Source organism: Carica papaya, chromosome 8 (assembly GCF_054855325.1).
Source record: "Carica papaya isolate Zhongbai chromosome 8, ASM5485532v1, whole genome shotgun sequence".
Taxonomy (NCBI): domain Eukaryota; kingdom Viridiplantae; phylum Streptophyta; class Magnoliopsida; order Brassicales; family Caricaceae; genus Carica; species Carica papaya.
The window spans coordinates 10304922-10326620 of record NC_142316.1 but is presented as its reverse complement, the minus strand read 5'-3'; the positions used below and the strand labels follow the sequence as shown (position 1 = coordinate 10326620).

The 21699-nt window shown below is 46.5% G+C and overlaps 5 non-coding genes and 35 pseudogenes across 5 annotated transcripts; 39 read left to right on the top strand and 1 right to left on the bottom strand.

The window, feature by feature from the left end:
* The first annotated feature begins 309 nt into the window (after positions 1-309).
* LOC148241157 (5S ribosomal RNA) lies at positions 310-428 on the top strand (annotated as a pseudogene).
* A 204-nt stretch (positions 429-632) lies between these two features.
* On the top strand, positions 633-751 carry LOC148241156 (5S ribosomal RNA). Its single transcript, XR_015814580.1, has one exon. It is a non-coding gene; the product is annotated as a 5S ribosomal RNA (ribosomal RNA).
* A 1318-nt stretch (positions 752-2069) lies between these two features.
* LOC148241155 (5S ribosomal RNA) lies at positions 2070-2188 on the top strand (annotated as a pseudogene).
* Positions 2189-2397: 209 nt separating this feature from the next.
* Positions 2398-2516, top strand: LOC148241154 (5S ribosomal RNA; annotated as a pseudogene).
* Positions 2517-2720: 204 nt separating this feature from the next.
* Positions 2721-2839, top strand: LOC148241153 (5S ribosomal RNA; annotated as a pseudogene).
* A 209-nt stretch (positions 2840-3048) lies between these two features.
* LOC148241152 (5S ribosomal RNA) lies at positions 3049-3167 on the top strand (annotated as a pseudogene).
* A 563-nt stretch (positions 3168-3730) lies between these two features.
* On the top strand, positions 3731-3849 carry LOC148241151 (5S ribosomal RNA; annotated as a pseudogene).
* Positions 3850-4054: 205 nt separating this feature from the next.
* LOC148241150 (5S ribosomal RNA) lies at positions 4055-4173 on the top strand (annotated as a pseudogene).
* Positions 4174-4730: 557 nt separating this feature from the next.
* Positions 4731-4848, top strand: LOC148241149 (5S ribosomal RNA; annotated as a pseudogene).
* A 203-nt stretch (positions 4849-5051) lies between these two features.
* On the top strand, positions 5052-5170 carry LOC148241148 (5S ribosomal RNA; annotated as a pseudogene).
* Positions 5171-5379: 209 nt separating this feature from the next.
* On the top strand, positions 5380-5498 carry LOC148241147 (5S ribosomal RNA; annotated as a pseudogene).
* A 562-nt stretch (positions 5499-6060) lies between these two features.
* LOC148241146 (5S ribosomal RNA) lies at positions 6061-6179 on the top strand. The gene has a single exon (XR_015815768.1). It is a non-coding gene; the product is annotated as a 5S ribosomal RNA (ribosomal RNA).
* An 823-nt stretch (positions 6180-7002) lies between these two features.
* On the top strand, positions 7003-7121 carry LOC148241145 (5S ribosomal RNA). The gene has a single exon (XR_015815767.1). It is a non-coding gene; the product is annotated as a 5S ribosomal RNA (ribosomal RNA).
* An 823-nt stretch (positions 7122-7944) lies between these two features.
* Positions 7945-8063, top strand: LOC148241144 (5S ribosomal RNA; annotated as a pseudogene).
* A 559-nt stretch (positions 8064-8622) lies between these two features.
* Positions 8623-8741, top strand: LOC148241143 (5S ribosomal RNA; annotated as a pseudogene).
* A 205-nt stretch (positions 8742-8946) lies between these two features.
* Positions 8947-9065, top strand: LOC148241142 (5S ribosomal RNA; annotated as a pseudogene).
* Positions 9066-9625: 560 nt separating this feature from the next.
* Positions 9626-9744, top strand: LOC148241141 (5S ribosomal RNA; annotated as a pseudogene).
* A 201-nt stretch (positions 9745-9945) lies between these two features.
* Positions 9946-10064, top strand: LOC148241140 (5S ribosomal RNA; annotated as a pseudogene).
* A 210-nt stretch (positions 10065-10274) lies between these two features.
* Positions 10275-10392, top strand: LOC148241139 (5S ribosomal RNA; annotated as a pseudogene).
* A 201-nt stretch (positions 10393-10593) lies between these two features.
* Positions 10594-10712, top strand: LOC148241138 (5S ribosomal RNA; annotated as a pseudogene).
* A 210-nt stretch (positions 10713-10922) lies between these two features.
* LOC148241137 (5S ribosomal RNA) lies at positions 10923-11041 on the top strand (annotated as a pseudogene).
* Positions 11042-11604: 563 nt separating this feature from the next.
* On the top strand, positions 11605-11723 carry LOC148241136 (5S ribosomal RNA; annotated as a pseudogene).
* A 559-nt stretch (positions 11724-12282) lies between these two features.
* On the top strand, positions 12283-12401 carry LOC148241135 (5S ribosomal RNA; annotated as a pseudogene).
* A 202-nt stretch (positions 12402-12603) lies between these two features.
* LOC148241134 (5S ribosomal RNA) lies at positions 12604-12722 on the top strand (annotated as a pseudogene).
* A 560-nt stretch (positions 12723-13282) lies between these two features.
* Positions 13283-13399, top strand: LOC148241133 (5S ribosomal RNA; annotated as a pseudogene).
* A 204-nt stretch (positions 13400-13603) lies between these two features.
* LOC148241132 (5S ribosomal RNA) lies at positions 13604-13722 on the top strand (annotated as a pseudogene).
* Positions 13723-13886: 164 nt separating this feature from the next.
* Positions 13887-14005, top strand: LOC148241131 (5S ribosomal RNA). The gene has a single exon (XR_015814771.1). It is a non-coding gene; the product is annotated as a 5S ribosomal RNA (ribosomal RNA).
* A 562-nt stretch (positions 14006-14567) lies between these two features.
* Positions 14568-14686, top strand: LOC148241130 (5S ribosomal RNA; annotated as a pseudogene).
* Positions 14687-15220: 534 nt separating this feature from the next.
* On the top strand, positions 15221-15339 carry LOC148241129 (5S ribosomal RNA; annotated as a pseudogene).
* Positions 15340-15902: 563 nt separating this feature from the next.
* Positions 15903-16021, top strand: LOC148241128 (5S ribosomal RNA; annotated as a pseudogene).
* An 858-nt stretch (positions 16022-16879) lies between these two features.
* On the top strand, positions 16880-16998 carry LOC148241127 (5S ribosomal RNA; annotated as a pseudogene).
* A 206-nt stretch (positions 16999-17204) lies between these two features.
* On the top strand, positions 17205-17323 carry LOC148241126 (5S ribosomal RNA; annotated as a pseudogene).
* A 564-nt stretch (positions 17324-17887) lies between these two features.
* Positions 17888-18006, top strand: LOC148241125 (5S ribosomal RNA; annotated as a pseudogene).
* A 561-nt stretch (positions 18007-18567) lies between these two features.
* LOC148241124 (5S ribosomal RNA) lies at positions 18568-18686 on the top strand (annotated as a pseudogene).
* Positions 18687-18889: 203 nt separating this feature from the next.
* Positions 18890-19008, top strand: LOC148241123 (5S ribosomal RNA; annotated as a pseudogene).
* A 209-nt stretch (positions 19009-19217) lies between these two features.
* LOC148241122 (5S ribosomal RNA) lies at positions 19218-19336 on the top strand. Its single transcript, XR_015815016.1, has one exon. It is a non-coding gene; the product is annotated as a 5S ribosomal RNA (ribosomal RNA).
* A 205-nt stretch (positions 19337-19541) lies between these two features.
* LOC148241121 (5S ribosomal RNA) lies at positions 19542-19660 on the top strand (annotated as a pseudogene).
* A 560-nt stretch (positions 19661-20220) lies between these two features.
* LOC148241120 (5S ribosomal RNA) lies at positions 20221-20338 on the top strand (annotated as a pseudogene).
* A 203-nt stretch (positions 20339-20541) lies between these two features.
* Positions 20542-20660, top strand: LOC148241119 (5S ribosomal RNA; annotated as a pseudogene).
* A 379-nt stretch (positions 20661-21039) lies between these two features.
* LOC148241118 (5S ribosomal RNA) lies at positions 21040-21158 on the bottom strand (annotated as a pseudogene).
* Between the last annotated feature and the right edge of the window lie 541 nt (positions 21159-21699).

Genomic DNA, 21699 nt, shown 5'->3' with positions numbered 1-21699 from the left:
ACATTTGCGAATAAACCTGCGGACCATAAATCAAGTCGCGCGTAACGTCGAAAGAATCATCTGCAAAAAGATAGGTGCAACACGAGGACCTCCCAAGAAAATGGGTGAAATATAAGGACTTCGCAGGTGGTCACCCATCAGAGTACTTTTCTCGCCCAAGCATCCTTAACTGCGGAGTTCTGATAGAATCCGTTGCATTAGTGCTTGTATGATCCCTCATACAAGCAAACAAATGACGCACAAGGAAACAAATGACGGGAGGGGGAAGAAAGGGGAATGAGTTTATGTATTTGCAGCGCGAAATTAAACAGGTGCGATCATACCAGCACTAATGCACTAGATCCCATCAGAACTCCGCAGTGAAGTGTGCTTGGGCGAGATTAGTACTCGGATGGGTGACCTCCTGGGAAGTCCTTGTGTCGCACCAATTTTTTTTCAGACGGGTCGTTCGACGTTACGCGCGTCTGGAACTAGGGTCCGCTGGTTTATACACAAATGTGAGTCAAGAAGCAGGGACATTTTAATCGATATTAGAACGAGAATGAGAGGTGAAGTGTGAACGCACAAGGAAACAAATGACAGGAGGGGAAGAAAGGAGAAGGAATGTATGTATTTGCAGCGCGAAAGTAAACAGGTGCGATCATACCAGCACTAAAGCTCCGGATCCCATCAGAACTCCGCAGTTAAGTGTGCTTGGGCGAGCATAGTACTCGGATGGGTGACCACTTGGGAAGCTCTCGTGTTGCATCTATTTTTTTTCGGATGGGTTGTTAGACGTTACGCGCGAATAGAATTATAAACCGCTGGTTCATTTGCAAAGATGAATCACGGTGCCGGGGCATATTACTTGATATTAGAACGAGAAAGAGAAATGCAGAGTGCACGCACAAGGAAACAAATGACGGGAGGGGGGATGGGAGGAGAAAGAGTGTATGTATTTGCAGTGCAGAATGAAACATGAGGGATCATACCAGCACTAATGCAACGGATTCTATCAGAACTCCGCAGTTAAGGGTGCTTGGGCGAGAAAAGTACTCGGATGGGTGACCTCCTGCGAAGTCCTTATATTTCACCCATTTTCTTGGGTGGTCCTCGTGTTGCACCCATCTTTTTGCAGATGATTCTTTCGACGTTACGCGTGACTTGGTTTATGGTGACCTCCTGGGAAGTCCTCATGTTGCACCCATTTTTTTTCGGATGGGTCGCTCGACATTACGCGCGAATGGAATTATAAACCGCTGGTTCATTTGCAAAGGTGAGTCACGGTGCCGGGGCATATTACTTGATATTAGAACGAGAAAGAGAGATTCAGAGTGCACGCACAAGGAAACAAATGACGGGAGGGGGGATGGAAGGAGAAAGAGTGTATGTATTTGCAGTGCAGAATGAAACATGAGGGATCATACCAGCACTAATGCAACGGATTCTATCAGAACTCCGCAGTTAAGGGTGCTTGGGCGAAAAAAGTACTCGGATGGGTGACCTCCTGCGAAGTCCTTATATTTCACCCATTTTCTTGGGAGGTCCTCGTGTTGCACCCGTCTTTTTGCAGATGATTCTTTCGACGTTATGCGCAACTTGATTTATGGTCCGCAGGTTTATTCGCAAATGTGAGTCACGGCGCCGTGGCATTTTACTTGATATTAGAACGAGTACGGGAGGTGCAGTGCGCACGCACAAGGAAACAAATGACGGGATGAGGAAGAAAAGAAAAGGAGTGTAGGTATTTGAAGCACAAAATTAAACAAGTGGCATCATACCAGCACTAATGCACTGGATCCCATCAGAACTCTGCAGTTAAGTGTGTTTGGGAGAGAATAGTACTCGGATGGGTGACCTCTTGGGAAGTCTTCGTATCGCAACAATTTTTTTTCAGATGGGTCGTTCGACGTTACACACGACTGGAACTATGGTCAGCTGGTTTATACGCAAATGTGAGTCAAGAATCAGGGGCATTTTAATCGATATTAGAACGATAAGAAGAGGTGCAGTGTGAACGCACAAGGAAACAAATGATGGGAGGGGGTGAGGGAAGAAGGAGTGTATGTATTTTCAGCACGAAATTAAACAGGTGCGGTCACACCAGCACAAATGCACCGGATCCCATCAGAACTCCGGAGTTAAGTGTGCTTTGGAGAAAGTAGTACAATGATGGGTTACCTCCTGGGAAGTTCTCGTGTTGCACCCATTTTCTTTTTTTCAGATGTGCCGTTTGACGTTACGCGCGACTTTAATTATGGTTCGCAGATTTATTCGCAAATGTGAGTCACGGCGCCGTGGTATTTTACTTGATATTTGAACGAGAACGAGAGGTGCAGTGCGCACGCACAAGGAAACAAATGACGGGAGGGGGAAGAAAGGAGAAGGAGTTTATGTATTTGCACCGTGGAATTAAATGGGTGCAGTCATACCAGCACTAATGCACCGGATCCCATCATAACTCCGCAGTTAAGTGTGCTTGGGCGAGAGTAGTACCCGGATGGGTGACCTTTTGGGAAGTCCTCGTGTCGCACCAATTTTTTTTCAGACGGGTCGTTCGACATTACGCGCGACTAGAACTATAATCCGCTGGTTTATACGCAAATGTGAGTCAAGAATCTGGGGCATTTTAATCGATATTAGAACGAGAAGGAGATGTGCAGTGTGAATGCACAAGGAAACAAATGATGGGAGGGGGGGAGGGAAGAAGGAGTGTATGTATTTTCAGCCCGAAATTAAACAGGTGCGCTCACACCAGCACAAATGCACCGGATCCCATCAGAACTCCGCAGTTAAGTGTGCTTTGACGAAAGTAGTACAATGATGGGTTACCTCCTAGGAAGTTCTCGTGTTGCACCCATTTTCTTTTTTTCATATGTGCCGTTCGATGTTACGCGCGACTTTAATTATGGTCCGCAGATTTATTCGCAAATGTGAGTCACGGCGCTGTGGCATTTTACTTGATATTTGAACGAGAACAAGAGGTGCAGTTCGCACGCACAAGGAAACAAATGACGGGAGGGGGAAGAACGAAGAAGTAGTTTATGTATTTGCAGCGCGAACTTAAACGGGTGCGATCAAACCAGCACTAATGCACCGGATCCCATCAGAACTCCGCAGTTAAGTGAGCTTGGGCGAGAGTAGTACTCGGATCGGTGACCTCTTGGGAAGTCCTCGTGTCGCACTAATTTTTTTTTTCAGACGGGTCGTTCGACGTTACGCGCGACTGGAACTAGGGTCCACTGGTTTATACGCAAATGTGAGTCAAGAAGCAGGGGCATTTTAATCGATATTAGAACGAGAAGGAGAGATGCATAGTGCACGCACAAGGAAACAAATGACGGGAGGGGGGATGGAGGGAGAAAAAGTTTATGTATTTACAGCGCAGAATGAAACATGAGCAATCATACCAGCACCAATGCAACGGATTCTATCAGAACTCCGCAAGTTAAGGGTGCTTGGGCGAGAGTAGCACTAGGATGGGTGACCTCCTGCGAAGTCCTTATATTTCACCGATTTTCTTAGGAAGTCCTCGTGCTGCACCCATTTTTTTGCAGATGATTCTTTTGACGTTATGCGCGACTTGAATTATGGTCCTCAGGTTTATTCGCAAATGTGAGTCACGGCGCTGTAGCATTTTACTTGATATTAGAACGAGAACGAGAGCTGCAGTGCACACGCACAAGGAAACAAATGACGAGAGGGGGACGAAAGGGGAATGAGTTTATGTATTTGCAGCGGGAAATTAAACAGGTGCAATCATTCCAGTAGTAATGCACCAGATCCCATTAGAACTCTGCAGTTAAGTGTGCTTGGGCGAGAGTAGTACTCGGATGGGTTACCTCTTGGGAAGTCCTCGTGTCACACCAATTTTTTTTCAGACGGGTCGTTTGACGTTACGCGCGACTGGAACTAGGGTCCGCTGGTTTATACGCAAATGTGAGTCAAGAAGCAGGGGCATTTGAATCGATATTAGAACGAGAATGAGAGGTGAAGTGTGAACGCACATGGAAACAAATGACCGGAGGGGGAAGAAAGGAGAAGGAGTGTATGTATTTGCAGCGCGAAATTAAACAGGTGCGATCATACCAGCACTAAAGCCCTGGATCCCATCAGAACTCCGCACTTAAGTGTGCTTGGGCGAGAGTAGTACTCGGATGGGTGACAACTTGGGAAGCCCTCGTGTTGCACCTATTTTTTTCGGATGGGTTGTTCGACGTTACGCGCGAATGGAATTATAAACTGCTGGTTCATTTGCCAAGGTGAGTCACGGTGCTGGGGCATATTACTTGATATTAGAACGAGAAAGAGAGATGCAGAGTGCACGCACAAGGAAACAAATGACGGGTGGGGGGATGGGAGGAGAAAGAGTGTATGTATTTGCAGTGCAGAATGAAACATGAGGGATCATACCAGCACTAATGCAACGGATTCTATCAGAACTCCGCAGTTAAGGGTGTTTGGGCGAGAAAAGTACTAGGATGGGTGACCTCCTGAGAAGTCCTTATATTTCACCCATTTTCTTGGGAGGTCCTCGTGTTGCACCCATCGTTTTGCAGATGATTCTTTCGACGTTACGCGCGACTTGATTTATGGTCCGCAGGTTTATTCGCAAATGTGAGTCACGGCGCCGTGGCATTTTACTTGATATTAGAACGAGTACGGGAGGTGCAGTGCGCACGCACAAGGAAACAAATGACGGGAGGAGGAAGAAAAGAGGAGTGTATGTATTTGAAGCTCAAAATTAAACAAGATGCAACATACCAGCACTAATGCATTGGATCTCATCAGAACTCTGCAGTTAAGTGTGCTTGGGCGAGAGTAGTACTTGGATGGGTGACCTCTTGGGAAGTCCTCGTATCGCAACAATTTTTTTTCAGATGAGCCGATCGACGTTACGCGCGACTGGAACTATGGTTCGCTGGTTTATACGCAAATGTGAGTCAAGAATCAGGGGCATTTTAATCGATATTAGAACGAGAAGGAGAGGTGCAGTGTGAACGCACAAGGAAACAAATGATGGGAGGGGGGAGGGAAGAAGGAGTGTATGTATTTTCAGCACGAAATTAAACAGGTGCGGTCACAGCAGCACAAATGCACCAGATCCCATCAGAACTCCGCAGTTAAGTGTGCTTTGGCGAAAGTAGTACAATGATGGGTTCCCTCCTGGGAGGTTCTCGTGTTGCACCCATTTTCTTTTTTTCAGATGTGCCGTTCGACCTTACGTGCCACTTTAATTATGGTCTGCAGATTTATTCGCAAATGTGAGTCACGGCGCCGTGGCATTTTACTTGATATTTGAGCGAGAACGAGAGGTGCAGTGCGCACGCACAAGGAAACAAATGATGGGAGGGGGAAGAAAGGAGAAGGAGTTTATGTATTTGCAGCGCGAAATTAAACAGGTGCGATCATACCAGCACTAATGCACCGGATCCCGTCAGAACTCCGCAGTTAAGTGTGCTTGGGCGAGAGTAGTACTCGAATGGATTACCTCTTGGGAAGTCCTCGTGTCGCACTAATTTTTTTTTCAGACGGGTCGTTCGACGTTAAGCGCGACTGGAACAAGGGTCCACTGGTTTATACGCAAATGTGAGTCAAGAAGCAGGGGCATTTTAATCCATATTAGAACGAGAAGGAGAGATGCAGAGTGCAAGCACAAGGAAACAAATGACAGGAGGGGGGATGGAGGGAGAAAAAGTATATGTATTTGCAGCGCAGAATGAAACATGAGCAATCATACTAGCACCAATGCAACGGATTCTATCAGAACTCCGCAAGTTAAAGGTGCTTGGGCGAGAGTAGCACTAGGATGGGTGACTTCCTGCGAAGTCCTTATATTTCACCCATTTTCTTAGGAAGTCCTCGTGTTGCACCTATTTTTTTGCAGATGATTCTTTCGACGATACGCGCGACTTGAATTATGGTCCTCAGGTTTATTCGCAAATGTGAGTCATGGCACCGTAGCATTTTACTTGATATTAGAACGAGCACGGGAGGTGCAGTGCGCACGCACAAGGAAACAAATGACGGGAGGGGGAAGAAAGGAGAAGGAGTTTATGTATTTGCAGCGTGGAATTAGACGGGTGCGATCATACCAGCATTAATGCACCGGATCCCATCAGAACTCCGCAGTTAAGTGTGCTTGGGCGAGAGTAGTACTCGGATGGGTGACCTCCTGGGAAGTCCTCGTGTCGCACCAATTTTTTTTCAGACAGGTTGTTCGACGTTACGCGCGACTAGAACTAGGGTCCGCTGGTTTATACGCAAATGTGAGTCAAGAAGTAGGGGCATTTTAATCGATATTAGAACGAGAAGGAGAGGTGCAGTGTGAACGCATAAGGAAACAATTGATGGGAGGGCGAGGGAAGGAAAAGGAGTGTATGTATTTTCAGCACGAAATGAAACAGGTGCGATCACACCAGCACTAATGCAACGGATTCTATCAGAACTCCGTAGGTAAGGGTTCTTGGGCGAGAGTTGTACTAGCATGGGTTACCTCCTACGAAGTCCTTATATTTCACTCATTTTCTTGTGATGTCCTCGTGTTGCACCTATTTTAATCGATATTAGAACGAGAAAAAGAGGTGCAGTGTGAACGCACAAGGAAACAATTGATGGGAGGGGGAGGGAAGGAGATGGAGTGTATGTATTTTCAGCACGAAATGAAACAGGTGCGATCATACCAGCACTAATGCAACGGATTCTATCAGAACTCCGTAGGTAAGGGTGCTTGGGCGAGAGTAGTACTAGCAAGGGTTACCTCCTGTGAAGTCCTTATATTTCACCCATTTTGTTGTGAAGTCCTCGTGTTGCACCCATTTTTTTGCAGATGATTCTTTCGACGTTACGCGCGACTTGTATTATGGTCCTCAAGTTTATTCGCAAATGTGAGTCACGGTGCTGTAGCATTTTACTTGATATTAGAACGAAAACAGGAGGTGCAGTGCGCACGCACAAGGAAACAAATGACGGGAGGGGGAAGAAAGGAGAAGGAGTTTATGTATTTGCAGCGTGGAATTAGACGGGTGCGATCATACCAGCATTAATGCACCGGATCCCATCAGAACTCCGCAGTTAAGTGTGCTTGGGCGAGAGTAGTACTCGGATGGGTGACCTCCTGGGAAGTCCTCGTGTCGCACCAATTTTTTTTCAGACAGGTTGTTCGACGTTACGCGCGACTAGAACTAGGGTCCGCTGGTTTATACGCAAATGTGAGTCAAGAAGTAGGGGCATTTTAATCGATATTAGAACGAGAAGGAGAGGTGCAGTGTGAACGCATAAGGAAACAATTGATGGGAGGGCGAGGGAAGGAAAAGGAGTGTATGTATTTTCAGCACGAAATGAAACAGGTGCGATCACACCAGCACTAATGCAACGGATTCTATCAGAACTCCGTAGGTAAGGGTTCTTGGGCGAGAGTTGTACTAGCATGGGTTACCTCCTACGAAGTCCTTATATTTCACTCATTTTCTTGTGATGTCCTCGTGTTGCACCTATTTTAATCGATATTAGAACGAGAAAAAGAGGTGCAGTGTGAACGCACAAGGAAACAATTGATGGGAGGGGGAGGGAAGGAGATGGAGTGTATGTATTTTCAGCACGAAATGAAACAGGTGCGATCATACCAGCACTAATGCAACGGATTCTATCAGAACTCCGTAGGTAAGGGTGCTTGGGCGAGAGTAGTACTAGCAAGGGTTACCTCCTGTGAAGTCCTTATATTTCACCCATTTTGTTGTGAAGTCCTCGTGTTGCACCCATTTTTTTGCAGATGATTCTTTCGACGTTACGCGCGACTTGTATTATGGTCCTCAAGTTTATTCGCAAATGTGAGTCACGGTGCTGTAGCATTTTACTTGATATTAGAACGTAAACAGGAGGTGCAGTGCGCACGCACAAGGAAACAAATGACGGGAGGGGGAAGAAAGGAGAAGGAGTTTATGTATTTGCAGCGCGGAATTAAACGGGTGCGATCATACCATCACTAATGCACCGGATCCCATCAGAACGCCGTAGTTAAGTGTGCTTGGGCGAGAGTAGTTCTCAGATGGGTGACCTCTTGGGAAGTCCTCGTGTCGCACCAATTTTTTTTCAGACGGGTCGTTCGACGTTACGCTCGACTGGAACTGGGGTCCGCTGGTTTATACGCAATTGTGAGTCAAGAAGCAGGGGCATTTTAATCGATATTAGAACGAGAAGGAGAGGTGCAGTGTGAACGCACAAGGAAACAATTGATGGGAGGGCGAGGGAAGGAGAAGGAGTGTATGTATTTTCAGCACGAAATGAAACAGGTGCGATCACACCAGCACTAATGCAACGGATTCTATCAGAACTCCGTAGGTAAGGGTGCTTGGGCGAGAGTTGTACTAGCATGGGTTACCTCCTGCGAAGTCCTTATATTTCACCCATTTTCTTGTGAAGTCCTCATGTTGCACCCATTTTTTTGCAGATGATTCTTTCGATGTTACGCGCGACTTGAATTATGGTCCTCAGGTTTATTCGCAAATGTGAGTCACGGCGCTAAAACATTTTACTTGATATTAGAACGAGAACAGGAGGTGCAGTGCGCACTCACAAGGTAACAAATGACGGGAGGGGGAAGAAAGGGGAATGAGTTTATGTATTTGCAGCGCAAAATTAAACAGGTGCAATCATACCAGCACTAATGTACTGGATCCCATCAGAACTCCGCAGTGAAGTGTGCTTGGGCGAGATTAGTACTCGGATGGGTGACCTCCTGGGAAGTCCTCGTGTCGCACCAATTTTTTTTCAGACGGGTCGTTCGACGTTACACGCGTCTGGAACTAGGGACCGCTAGTTTATACGCAATTGTGAGTCAAGAAGCAGGGGCATTTTAATCGATATTAGAACGAGAATGAGAGGTGAAGTGTGAACGCACAAGGAAACAAATGACGGGAGGGGGAAGAAAGGAGAAGGAGTGTATGTATTTGCAGCGCGAAATTAAACAGGTGCGATCATACCAGCACTAAAGCTTCGGATCCTATCAGAACTCCGCAGTTAAGTGTGCTTGGGCGAGAGTAGTACTCGGATGGGTGACCACTTGGGAAGCCCTCGTGCTGTACCAATTTTTTTTCGGATGGGTTGTTCGACGTTACGCGCGAATAGAATTATAAACCGTTGGTTCATTTGCAAAGGTGAGTCACGTTGCCGGGGCATATTACTTGATATTAGAAGGAGAAAGAGAGATGCAGAGTGCACGCACAAGGAAACAAATGACGGGAGGGGGGATGGAAGGAGAAAGAGTGTTTGTATTTGTAGTGCATAATGAAACATGAGGGATCATACCAGCACTAATGCAACGGATTCTATCAGAACTCCGCAGTTAAGGGTGCTTGGGCGAGAAAAGTACTCGGATGGGTGACCTCCTGCGAAGTCATTATATTTCACCCATTTTTTTGGGAGGTCCTCGTGTTGCACCCATTTTTTTGCAGATGATTCTTTCGACGTTACGCGCGACTTAATTTATGGTCCGCAGATTTATTCGCAAATGTGAGTCACGGCGCCGTGGCATTTTACTTGATATTAGAACGAGTACGGGAGGTGCAGTGCGCACGCACAAGGAAACAAATGACGGGATGAGGAAGAAAAGAGTATGAGTGTATGTATTTAAAGCGCAAAATTAAACAAGTGGCATCATACTAGCACTAATGCACTGGATCCCATCAAAACTCTGCAGTTAAGTGTGCTTGGGCGAGAGTAGTACTCGGATGGGTGACCTCTTGGGAAGTCCTCGTATTTCAACAAGTCTTTTTCAGATGGGTCGTTCGATGTTACGCGACAGGAACTATGGTCCGCTGGTTTATACGCAAATGTGAGTCAAGAATCAGGGGCATTTTAATCGATATTAGATTGAGAAGGAGAGGTGCAGTGTGAACGCACAAGGAAACAAATGATGGGATGGGGGAGGGAAGAAGGAGTGTATGTATTTTCAGCACGAAATTAAACAGGTGCGGTCACACCAGCACAAATGCACCGGATCCCATCAGAACTTCGCAGTTAAGTGTGCTTTGGCGTAAGTAGAAAAATGATGGGTTACCTCCTGGGAAGTTCTCGTGTTGCACCCATTTTCTTTTTTTCAGATGTGCCGTTCGACGTTACACGCGACTTTAATTAGGGTCTGCAGATTTATTCGCAAATGTGAGTCACGGCGCCGTGGCATTTTACTTGATATTTGAACGAGAACGAGAGGTACAGTGCGCACGCACAAGGAAACAAATGACGGGAGGGGGAAGAAAGGAGAAGGAGTTTATGTATTTACAGCGTGAAATTAAACAAGTGGCATCATGCCAGCACTAATGCACTCGATCCCATCAGAACTCTGCAGTTAAGCGTGCTTGGGCGAGAGTAGTACTCGGATGGATGACCTCTTGGGAAGTCCTCGTATCGCAACATTTTTTTTTCAGATGGGTCGTTCGACGTTACGCGCGACTGGAACTATGGTCCGCTGGTTTATACGCAAATGTGAGTCAAGAATCAGGGGCATTTTAATCGATATTAGAACGAGAATGAGAGGTGCAGTGTGAACGCACAAGGAAATAAATGATGGGAGGGGGGGAGGGAAGGAGTGTATGTATTTTCAGCACGAAATTAAACAGGTGCGGTCACACCAGCACAAATGCACCGGATCCCATCAGAACTCCGCAGTTAAGTGTGCTTTGGCGAAAGTAGTACAATGATGGGTTACCTCCTGGGAAGTTCTCGTGTTGCACCCATTCTCTTTTTTTTCAGATGTGCCATTCGACATTACGCGCGACTTTAATTGTGGTCCGCAGATTTATTCGCAAATGTGAGTCACGACGCCGTGGCATTTTACATGATATTTGAACGACAACGAGAGGTGCAGTGCGCACACACAAGGAAACAAATGAAGGGAGGGGGAAGAAAGGAGAAGGAGTTTATGTATTTGCAGCGCGAAATTAAACAAGTGCGATCATACCAGCACTAATGCACCAGATCTCATTAGAACTCCGCAGTTAAGTGTGCTTGGGCGAGAGTAGTACTCAGATGGGTGACCTCTTGGGAAGTCCTCGTGCCGCAGTAATTTTTTTTTCAGACGGGTCGTTCGACATTACGTGCGACTAGAACTAGGGTCCACTGGTTTATACGCAAATGTGAGTCAAGAAGCAGGGGCATTTTAATCGATATTTGAACGAGAAGGAGAGTTGCAGAGTTCACGCACAAGGAAACAAATAACGGGAGGGGGGATGGAGGGAGAAAAAGTGTATGTATTTGCAGCGCAGAATGAAACATGAGTAATCATACCAGCACAAATGTAACGGATTCTATCAGAAATCCGCAAGTTAAGGGTGCTTGGGCGAGACTAGCACTAGGATGGGTGACCTCCTGCGAAGTCCCTATATTTCACCCATTTTCTCAGGATGTCCTCGTGTTGCACCCATTTTTTTTGCAGATGATTCTTTCGACGATACGCACGACTTGAATTATAGTCCTCAGGTTTATTCGCAAATGTGAGTCACGGCACCGTAGCATTTTACTTGATATTAGAACGATCACGGGAGGTGCAGTGCGCACGCACAAGGAAACAAATGACGGGAGGGGGAAGAAAGGAGAAGGAGTTTATGTATTTGCAGCGCGGAATTAAATGGGTGTGATCATACCAGCACTAATGCACCGGATCCCATCAGAACTCCGCAGTTAAGTGTGCTTAGGCGAGAGTAGTACTCGGATGGGTGACCTCTTAGGAAGTCCTCGTGTCGCACCAATTTTTTTTCAGACGGGTCGTTCGACGTTACGCGCGACTGGAACTAGGGTCTGCTGGTTTATACGCAAATGTGAGTCAAGAAGCAGGGGCATCTTAATCGATATTAGAACGAGAAGGAGAGGTGCAGTGTGAACGCACAAGGAAACAATTGATGGGAGGGGGAGGGAAGGAGATAAAGTGTATGTATTTGCAACGCAGAATGAAACAGGTGCGATCATACCAGCACTAATGCAACGGATTCTATCAGAACTCCGTAGGTAAGGGTGCTTGGGCGAGAGTAGTAATAGCATGGATTACCTCCTGCGAAGTCCTTATATTTCACCCATTTTCTTGTGAAGTCCTCGTGTTGCACCCATTTTTTTGCAGATGATTCTTTCGACGTTACGCACGACTTGAATTATGGTCCTCAGGTTTATTCGCAAATGTGAGTCACGGCGCTGTAGCATTTTACTTGATATTAGAACGAGAACGGGAGGTGCAGCGCGCACGCACAAGGAAACAAATGACGGGAGGGGGAAGAAAAGAGAAGGAATGTATGTATTTGCAGCGCGAAACTAAACAGGTGCGATCATACCAGAGCTAAAGCCCAGGATCCCATCAGAACTCCGCAGTTAAGTGTGCTTGGGCGAGATTAGTACTCGGATGGTTGACCTCCTGGGAAGTCCTCGTGTCGCATAAATCTTTTTTCAGACTGGTCGTTCGACGTTACGCGCGTCTGGAACTAGAGTCCGCTGGTTTATACGCATATGTGAGTCAAGAAGCAAGGGTATTTTAATCGATATTAGAATGAGAATGAGAGGTGAAGTGTGAACGCACAAGGAAACAAATGACGGGAGGGGGAAGAAAGGAGGACTGTATGTATTTGCAGCGCGGAATTAAAGAGGTGCGATCATAGCAGCACTAAAGCCCCGGATCCCATCAGAACTCCACAGTTAAGTGTGCTTGGGCGAGAGTAGTACTCGGATGGGTGACCACCTGGGAAGCCCTCGTGTTGCACCGATTTTGTTTTGGATGGGTTGTTCGACGTTACGCGCGAATGGAATTATAAACCGCTGGTTCATTTGCAAAGGTGAGTCACGGTGCTGGAGCATATTACTTGATATTAGAACGAGAAAGAGAGATGCAGAGTGCACGCACAAGGAAACAAATGACGGGAGGGGGGATGGGAGGAGAAAGAGTGTATGTATTTACAGTGCAGAAAGAAACATGAGGGATCATACCAGCACTAATGCAACGGATTCTATCAGAACTCCGCAGTTAAGTGTGTTTGGGCGAGAAAAGTACTCGGATGGGTGACATCCTGCGAAGTCCTTATATTTCACCCATTTTCTTGGGAGGTCCTCGTGTTGCACCCATCTTTTTACAGATGATTCTTTCGACGCTACGCGCGACTTGATTTATGGTCCGCAGGTTTATTCGTAAATGTAAGTCACGGCGCCGTGGCATTTTACTTGATATTAGAACGAGTACGGGAGGTGCAGTGCGCATGCACAAGGAAACAAATGACGGGAGGAGGAAGAAAAGAGAAGGAGTTTATGTATTTGAAGCGCAAAATTAAACATGTGGCATCATACCAGCACTAATGCACTGGATCCCATCAGAACTTTGCAGTTAAGCGTGCTTGGGCGAGAGTAGTACTCGGATGGATGACCTCTCGGAAAGTCCTCGTATCACAACAATTTTTTTTCAGATGGGTCGTTCGATGTTACACGCGACTGGAACTATGGTCCGCTGGTTTATACGCAAATGTGAGTCAAGAATCAGGGGCCTTTTAATCGATATTAGAACGAGAATGAGAGGTGCAGTGTGAACGCACAAGGAAAAAAATGACGGGAGGGGGAAGAAAGGAGGAGTGTATGTATTTGCACCGCGAAATTAAAGAGGTGCGATCATAGTAGCACTAAAGCCCCGGATACCATCAGAACTCCGCAGTTAAGTGTGCTTGGGCGAGAGTAGTACTCGGATGGGTGACCACTTGGGAAGCCCTCGTGTTGCACCCATTTTTTTTCGGATGGCTTGTTCGACGTTACGCGCGAATGGAATTATAAACCGCTGGTTCATTTGCAAAGGTGAGTCACGGTGCCGGGGCATATTACCAGGAAACAAATGACGGGAGGGGGAAAAAAGGAGAAGGAGTTTATGTATTTGCAGCACGAAATTAAACAGGTGCGATCATACCAGCACTAATGCACCGGATCCCATCAGAACTCCGCAGTTAAGTGTGCTTGGGCGAGAGTAGTACTTGGATGGGTGACCTCCTTGGAAGTCCTCGTGTCGCATTAATTTTTTTTTCAGACGGGTCGTTCGACGTTACGCGCGACTAGAACTAGGGTCCACTGGTTTATACGCAAATGTTAGTCAAGAAGCAGGGGCATTTTAATCGATATTAGAACGAGAAGGAGAGATGCAAAGTGCACGCACAAGGAAACAAACGACGGGAGGGGGGATGGAGGGAGAAAAAGTGTATGTATTTGCAGCGCAGAATGAAACATGAGCAATCATACAAGCACGAATGCAACGGATTCTATCAGAACTCCGCAAATTAAGGGTGCTTGGGCGAGAGTAGCACTAGGATGGGTGACCTCCTGCGAAGTCCTTAAATTTCACCCATTTTCTTAGGAAGTCCTCGTGTTGCACCCATTTTTTTGCAGATGATTCTTTCGACGATACGCGCGACTTGAATTATGGTCCTCAGGTTTATTCGCAAATGTGAGTCACGACACCTTAGCATTTTACTTGATATTAGAACGAGCACGGGAGGTGCAATGCGCACGCACAAGGAAACAAATGACGGGAGGGGAAAGAAAGGAGAAGGAGTTTATGTATTTGCAGCGCGGAATTAAAGGGGTGCGATCATACCAGCACTTATGCGCCGGATCCCATCAGAACTCCGCAGTTAAGTGTGCTTGGGCGAGAGTAGTACTCAGATTGGTGACCTCCTGGGAAGTCCTCGTGTCGCATCAATTTTTTTTTCAGACGGGTCGTTCGACGTTACGCGCGACTGGAACTAGGGTCCGCTGGTTTATACGCAAATATGAGTCAAGAAGCAGGGGCATTTTAATCGATATTAGAACGAGAAGGAGAGGTGCAGTGTGAACGCACAAGGAAACAATTTGTGGGAGGGGGAGGGAAGGAGAAGGAGTGTATGTATTTTCAGCACGAAATGAAACAGGTGCGATCATACCAGCACTAATGCAACGGATTCTATCAGAACTCCCTAGGTAAGGGTGCTTTGGCGAAAGTAGTACAATGATGGGTTACCTCCTGGGAAGTTCTCGTGTTGCACCCATATTCTTTTTTTCAGATGTGTCGTTCGACGCTACGCGCGACTTTAATTATGGTCCACAGATTTAATCGCAAATGTGAGTCACAGCGCCGTGGCATTTTACTTGATATTTGAACGAGAACGAGAGGTGCAGAGCACACGCACAAGGAAACAAATGACGGGAGGGGGAGGAAAGGAGAAGGAGTTTATGTATTTGCAGCGCGAAATTAAACAGGTGCGATCATACCAGCACTAATGCACCAGATCCCATCAGAACTCCGCAGTTAACTGTGCTTGGGCGAGAGTAGTACTCGAATGGGAGACCTCCTGGGAAGTCCTCGTGTCGCACTAATTTTTTTTTTCAGACGAGTCGTTCGACGTTACGCGCGACTGGAACTAGGGTCCACTGGTTTATACGCAAATGTGAGTCAAGAAGCAGGGGCATTTTAATCCATATTAGAACGAGAAAAAGAGATGCAGAGTACACGCACAAGGAAACAAATGACGGGAGGGGGGATGGAGGGAGAAAAAGTGTATGTATTTGCAGCGCAGAATGAAACATGAGCAATCATACCAGCACCAATGCAACGGATTCTATCAGAACTCCGCAAGTTAAGGGTGCTTGGGCGAGAGTAGCACTAGGATGGGTGACCTCCTGCGAAGTCCATATCTTTCACCCATTTTCTTAGGAAGTCCTCGTGTTGCACCCATTTTTTTGCCGATGATTCTTTCGACGATACGCGCGACTTGAATTATGGTCCTCAGGTTTATTCGCAAAAGTGAGTCACGGCACCGTAGCATTTTACTTGATATTAGAACGAGCACGGGAGGTGTAGTGCGCACGCACAAGGAAACAAATGACGGGAGGGGGAAGAAAGGAGAAGGAGTTTATGTTTTTGCAGCGCGGAATTAAAGGGGTGCGATCATACCAGCACTAATGCGCCGGATCACATCCGAACTCCGAAGTTAAGTGTGCTTGGGCGAGAGTAGTACTCGGATTGGTGACCTCCTGAGAAGTCCTCGTGTCGCACCAATTTTTTTTCAAACAGGTCGTTCGACGTTACGCGCGACTGGAACAAGGGTCCGCTGGTTTATACGCAAATGTGAGTCAAGAAGCAGGGGCATTTTAATCGATATTAGAACAAGAAGGAGAGGTGCAGTGTGAACGCACAAGGAAACAATTGATGGGAGGGGGAGGGAAGGAGAAGGAGTGTATGTATTTTCAGCACGAAATGAAACAGGTGCCATCATACCAGCACTAATGCAACGGATTCTATCAGAACTCCGTAGGTAAGGGTGCTTGGGCGAGAGTAGTACTAGCATGGGTTACCTCCTGCGAAGTCCTTATATTTCGCCCATTTTCTTGTGAAGTCCTCGTGTTGCGCCCATTTTTTTGCAGAAGATTCTTTCGACATTACGCGCGACTTGAATTATGATCCTCAGGTTTATTCGCAAATGTGAGTCACGGCACCGTAGCATTTTACTTGATATTAGAACGAGAACGGGAGATGCAGTGCGCATGCACAAGGAAACAAATGACGGGAGGAGGAAAAAAGGGGGAATGTGTTTATTAATTTGCAGCGCGAAATTAAATAGGTGCGATCATACCACCACTAATGCACAGGATCCTATCAAAACTCCGCAGTTAAGTGTTCTTGGGCGAGATTAGTACTCGTGTCGCACCAATTTTTTTTCTAGACGGGTCGTTCGACGTTACTCGCGTCTGGAACTAGGGTCCACTCGTTTATACGCAAATGTGAGTCAAGAAGCAGGGGCATTTTAATCGATATTAGAACGAGAATGAGAGGTGAAGTGTGAACGCACAAGGAAACAAATGACGGGAGGGGGAAGAAAGGAAAAGGAGTGTATGTATTTGCAGCACAAAATTAAACAGGTGCGATCATACCAGCACTAAAGATTCGGATCCCATCAGAACTTCGCAGTTAAATGTGCTTGGGCGAGAGTAGTACTCGGATGGGTGTCCACCTAGGAAGCCCTCGTGTTGCACTTATTTTTTTTTCGGATGGGTTGTTCGACGTTACGCGCGAGTAGAATTATAAACCGCTGGTTCATTTACAAAGGTGAGTCACGGTGCCGGGGCAAATTACTTGATATTAGAATGAGAAAGAGAGATGCAGAGTGCACGCACAAGGAAACAAATGATGGGAGAGGGGATGGAAGGAGAAGAGTGTATGTATTTACAGTGCAGAATGAAACATGAGGGATCATACCAGCACTAATGCACCTGATCCCATCAGAATTCCGCAGTTAAGTGTGCTTGGGAGAGAGTAGTACTCGGATGGGTGACTTCCTGGGAAGTCCTCTTGTTGCACTAATTTTTTTTTTTCAGACATGTCGTTCGACGTTACACGTGACTGGAACTAGAGTCCACTGGTTTATACGCAAATGTGAGTCAAGAAGCAGGGGCATTTTAATCGATATTAGAACGAGAAGGAGAGATGTAGAGTGCACGCACAAGGAAACAAATGACGGGAGGGGGGATGGAGGGAGAAAAAGTGTATGTATTTGCAGCGCAGAATGAAACATGAGCAATCATACCAACACCAATGCAACGGATTCTGTCAGAACTCCGCAAGTTAAGGGTGCTTGGGCGAGAGTAGCTCTAGGATGGGTGACCTCCTGCGAAGTCCTTATATTTCACCCATTTTCTTAGGAAGTCCTCGTGTTGCACCCATTTTTTTGCAGATGATTCTTTCGACGTTACGCGCGACTTGAATTATGGTCCTCAGGTTTATTCGCAAATGTGAGTCACGGCACCGTAGCATTTTACTTGATATTAGAACGAGCACGGGAGGTGCAGTGCGCACGCACAAGGAAACAAATGACGGGAGGAAGAAGAAAGGAGAAGGAGTTTATGTATTTGCAGCGCGAAATTAAACAGGTGCAATCAGACCAGCACTAATGCATCGGATCCCATAAGAACTCCACAGTTAACTGTGCTTGCGCGAGAGTAGTACTCGGATGGGTGACCTCCTGGGAGGTACTCGTGTCGCACTAATTTTTTTTTTCAGACGGGTCGTTCGACGTTATGCGCGACTGCAACTAGGGTCCACTGGTTTATACGCAAATGTGAGTTAAGAAGCAGGGGCATTTTAATCGATATTAGAACGAGAAGGAGAGATGCAGAGTGCACGCACAAGGAAACAAATGACGGGAGGGGGAGGGAAGGAGAAAGAGTGTATGTATTTTCAGCACGAAATGAAACAGGTGCGATCATACGAGCACTAATGCATCGGATTCTATCAGAACTCCGTAGGTAATGGTGCTTGGGCGAGAGTAGTACTAGCATGGGATACCTCCTGCGAAGTTCTTATATTTCACCCTTTTTCTTGTGAAGTCCTCGTGTTGCACCCATTTTTTTGCAGATAATTCTTTCGACATTACGCGCGACTTGAATTATGGTCATCAAGTTTATTCGCAAATGTGAGTCACGGCACCGTAGTATTTTACTTGATATTAGAACGAGTACGGGAGGTGCAGTGCGCATGCACAAGGAAAGAAATGACGGGATGGGGAAGAAAGGAGAAGGAGTTTATGTATTTGCAGCACGGAATTAAACGGGTGCGATCATACCAGCATTAATGCACTGGATCCCATCAGAACTCTGCAGTTAAGTGTGCTTGGGCGAGAGTAGTACTCGGATGGGTGACCTCCTGGGAAACCCTCGTGTTGCCCCTATTTTTTTTGGGATGGGTTGTTTGACGTTACGCGCGACTGGAACTATGGTCCGCTGGTTTATACGCAAATGTGAGTCAAGAATCAGGGGCATTTTAATCGATATTAGAACGAGAAGGAGAGGTGCAGTGTGAACGCACAAGGAAACAAATGATGGGAGGGGAGAGAGAAGAAGGAGTGTATGTATTTTCAGCACGAAATTAAACAGGTGCGGTCACACCAGCACAAATGCACCGGATCCCATCAGAACTCTGCAGTTAAGTGTGCTTTGGCGAAAGTAGTACAATGATGGGTTACCTCATGGGAAGTTCTCGTGTTGCACCCATTTTCTTTTTTTCAGATGTGCCGTTCGACATTACGCGCGACTTTAATTATGGTCCGCAGATTTATTCGCAAATGTGAGTCACGGCGCCGTGGCATTTTACTTGATATTTGAACGAGAACGAGAGGTGCAGTGCGCACGCACAAGGAAACAAATGACGGGAGGGGGAAGAAAGGGGAATGAGTTTATGTATTTGCAGCGCGAAATTAAACAGGTGCGATCATACCAGCACTAATACACCGGATCCCATCAGAACTCCGCAGTGAAGTTTGCTTGGGCGAGATTAGTACTCGGATGGGTGACCTCCTGGGAAGTCCTCGTGTCGCACCAATTTTTTTTCAGACGGGTCATTTGACATTACGCGCGTTTGGAACTTGGGTCCGCTGGTTTATACGCAAATGTGAGTCAAGAAGCAGGGGCATTTTAATCGATATTAGAACGAGAATGAGAGGTGAAGTGTAAACGCATAAGGAAACAAATGACGGGAGGGAGAAGAAAGGAGAAGGAGTGTATGTATTTGCAGCGCGAAATTAAACAGGTTCGATCATACCAGCACTAATGCAACGGATTCTATCAGAACTCCGTAGTTAAGTGTGCTTGGGCGAGAGTAGTACTCGGATGGGTGACCACTTGGGAAGCCCTCGTTTTGCACATATTTTTTTCGGATGGGTTGTTCGACGTTACGCGCGAATAGAATTATAAACCGCTGGTTCATTTGCAAAGGTGAGTCACGGTGCCGGGGCATATTACTTGATATTAGAACGAGAAAGAGAGATGCAGAGTGCACGCACAAGGAAACAAATGACGGGAGGGGGGATAGGAGGAGAAAGAATGTATGTATTTACAGTGCAGAATGAAACATGAGGGATCATACCAGCACTAATGCAACGGATTCTATCAGAACTCCGCAGTTAAGGGTGCTTGGGCGAGAAATGTACTCGGATGGGTGACCTCCTGCGAAGTCCTTATATTTCACCCATTTTCTTTGGAGGTCCTCGTGTTGCACCCATCTTTTTGCATATGATTCTTTCGACGTTACGCACGACTTGATTTATGGTCCGCAGGTTTATTCGCAAATGTGAGTCACGGCGCCGTGGCATTTTACTTGATATTAGAACGAGTACGGGAGGTGCAGTGCGCACGCACAAGGAAACAAATGACGGGATAAGGAAGAAAAGAGAAGGAGTGTATGTATTTGAAGCGCAAAATTAAACAAGTGGCATCATACCAGCACTAATGCACTGGATCCCATCAGAACTCTGCAGTTAAGTGTGCTTGGTCGAGAGTAGTACTCGGATGGGTGACCTCTTTGGAAGTCCTCGTATCGCAACAATTTTTTTTCAGATGGGTCGTTCGAAGTTACGCACGACTGGAACTATTGTCCGCTGGTTTTTACGCAAATGTGAGTCAAGAAGCAGGGGCATTTTAATCGATATTAGAACGAGAGGTAGAGTTGCAGTGTGAACGCACAAGGAAACAAATGATGGAGGGAGGGAGCGAAGAAGGAGTGTATGTATTTTCAGCACGAAATTAAACAGGTGCGGTCACACCAGCACAAATGCACCGGATCCCATCAGAACTCCGCAGTTAAGTGTGCTTTGGCCAAAGTAGTACAAAGATGGGTTACCTCCTGGGAAGTTCTCTTGTCGCACCCATTTTTTTTTTTCAGATGTGCCGTTCGACGTTACGCGCGACTTTAATTATGGTCCGTAGATTTATTCGCAAATGTGAGTCACGGCGTCGTGGCATTTTACTCTCGCCCAAGCACACTTATCTGCGGAGTTCTGATGGGATCCGGTGCATTAGTGCTGGTATGATCGCACCTGTTTAATTTCGCGCTGCAAATACATAAACTCCTTCTCCTTTCTTCCCCCTCCCGTCATTTGTTTCCTTGTGCGTGCGCACTGCACCTCTCGTTCTCGTTCAAATATCAAGTAAAATGCCACGGCGCTGTGACTCACATTTGCGAATAAATCTGCGGACCATAATTAAAGTCGCGCGTAACGTCGAACGACACATCTGAAAAAAAGAAAATGGGTGCAACACGAGAATTTCCCAGGAGGTAACCCATCATTGTACTACTTTCGCCAAAGCACACTTAACTGTGGAGTTATAATGGGATCTGTTGCATTTGTGCTGGTATGATCGCACCCGTTTCATTCCGCGCTGCAAATACATAAACTCCTTCTCTTTTCTTCCCCGTCCCGTCATTTATTTCCTTGTGCGTGCGCACTGCACCTCCCGTGCTCGTTCTAATATCAAGTAAAATGCTACGGTGTCGTGACTCACATTTGCGAATATCAAGTCGCGCGTAACGTCGAAAGAATCATCTGCAAAAAAATGGGTGCAACACGAGGACTTCACAAGAAAATGGGTGAAATATAAGGACTTCACAGGAGGTAACCCATGCTAGTACTACTCTCGCCCAAGCACCCTTACCTACGGAGTTCTGATAGAATCCGTTGCATTAGTGCTGGTATGATCGCACCTGTTTCATTTCATGCTTAAAATACATACACTCCTTCTCCTTCCCTCCCCATCCCATCAATTGTTTCCTTGTGCGTTCACACTGCACCTCTCCTGCTCGTTCTAATATCGATTAAAATGCCCCTGCTTCTTGACTCACATTTGCGCATAAACCAACGGACCCTAGTTCCAGTCACGCGTAATGTCGAACGACCCGTCTGAAAAAAA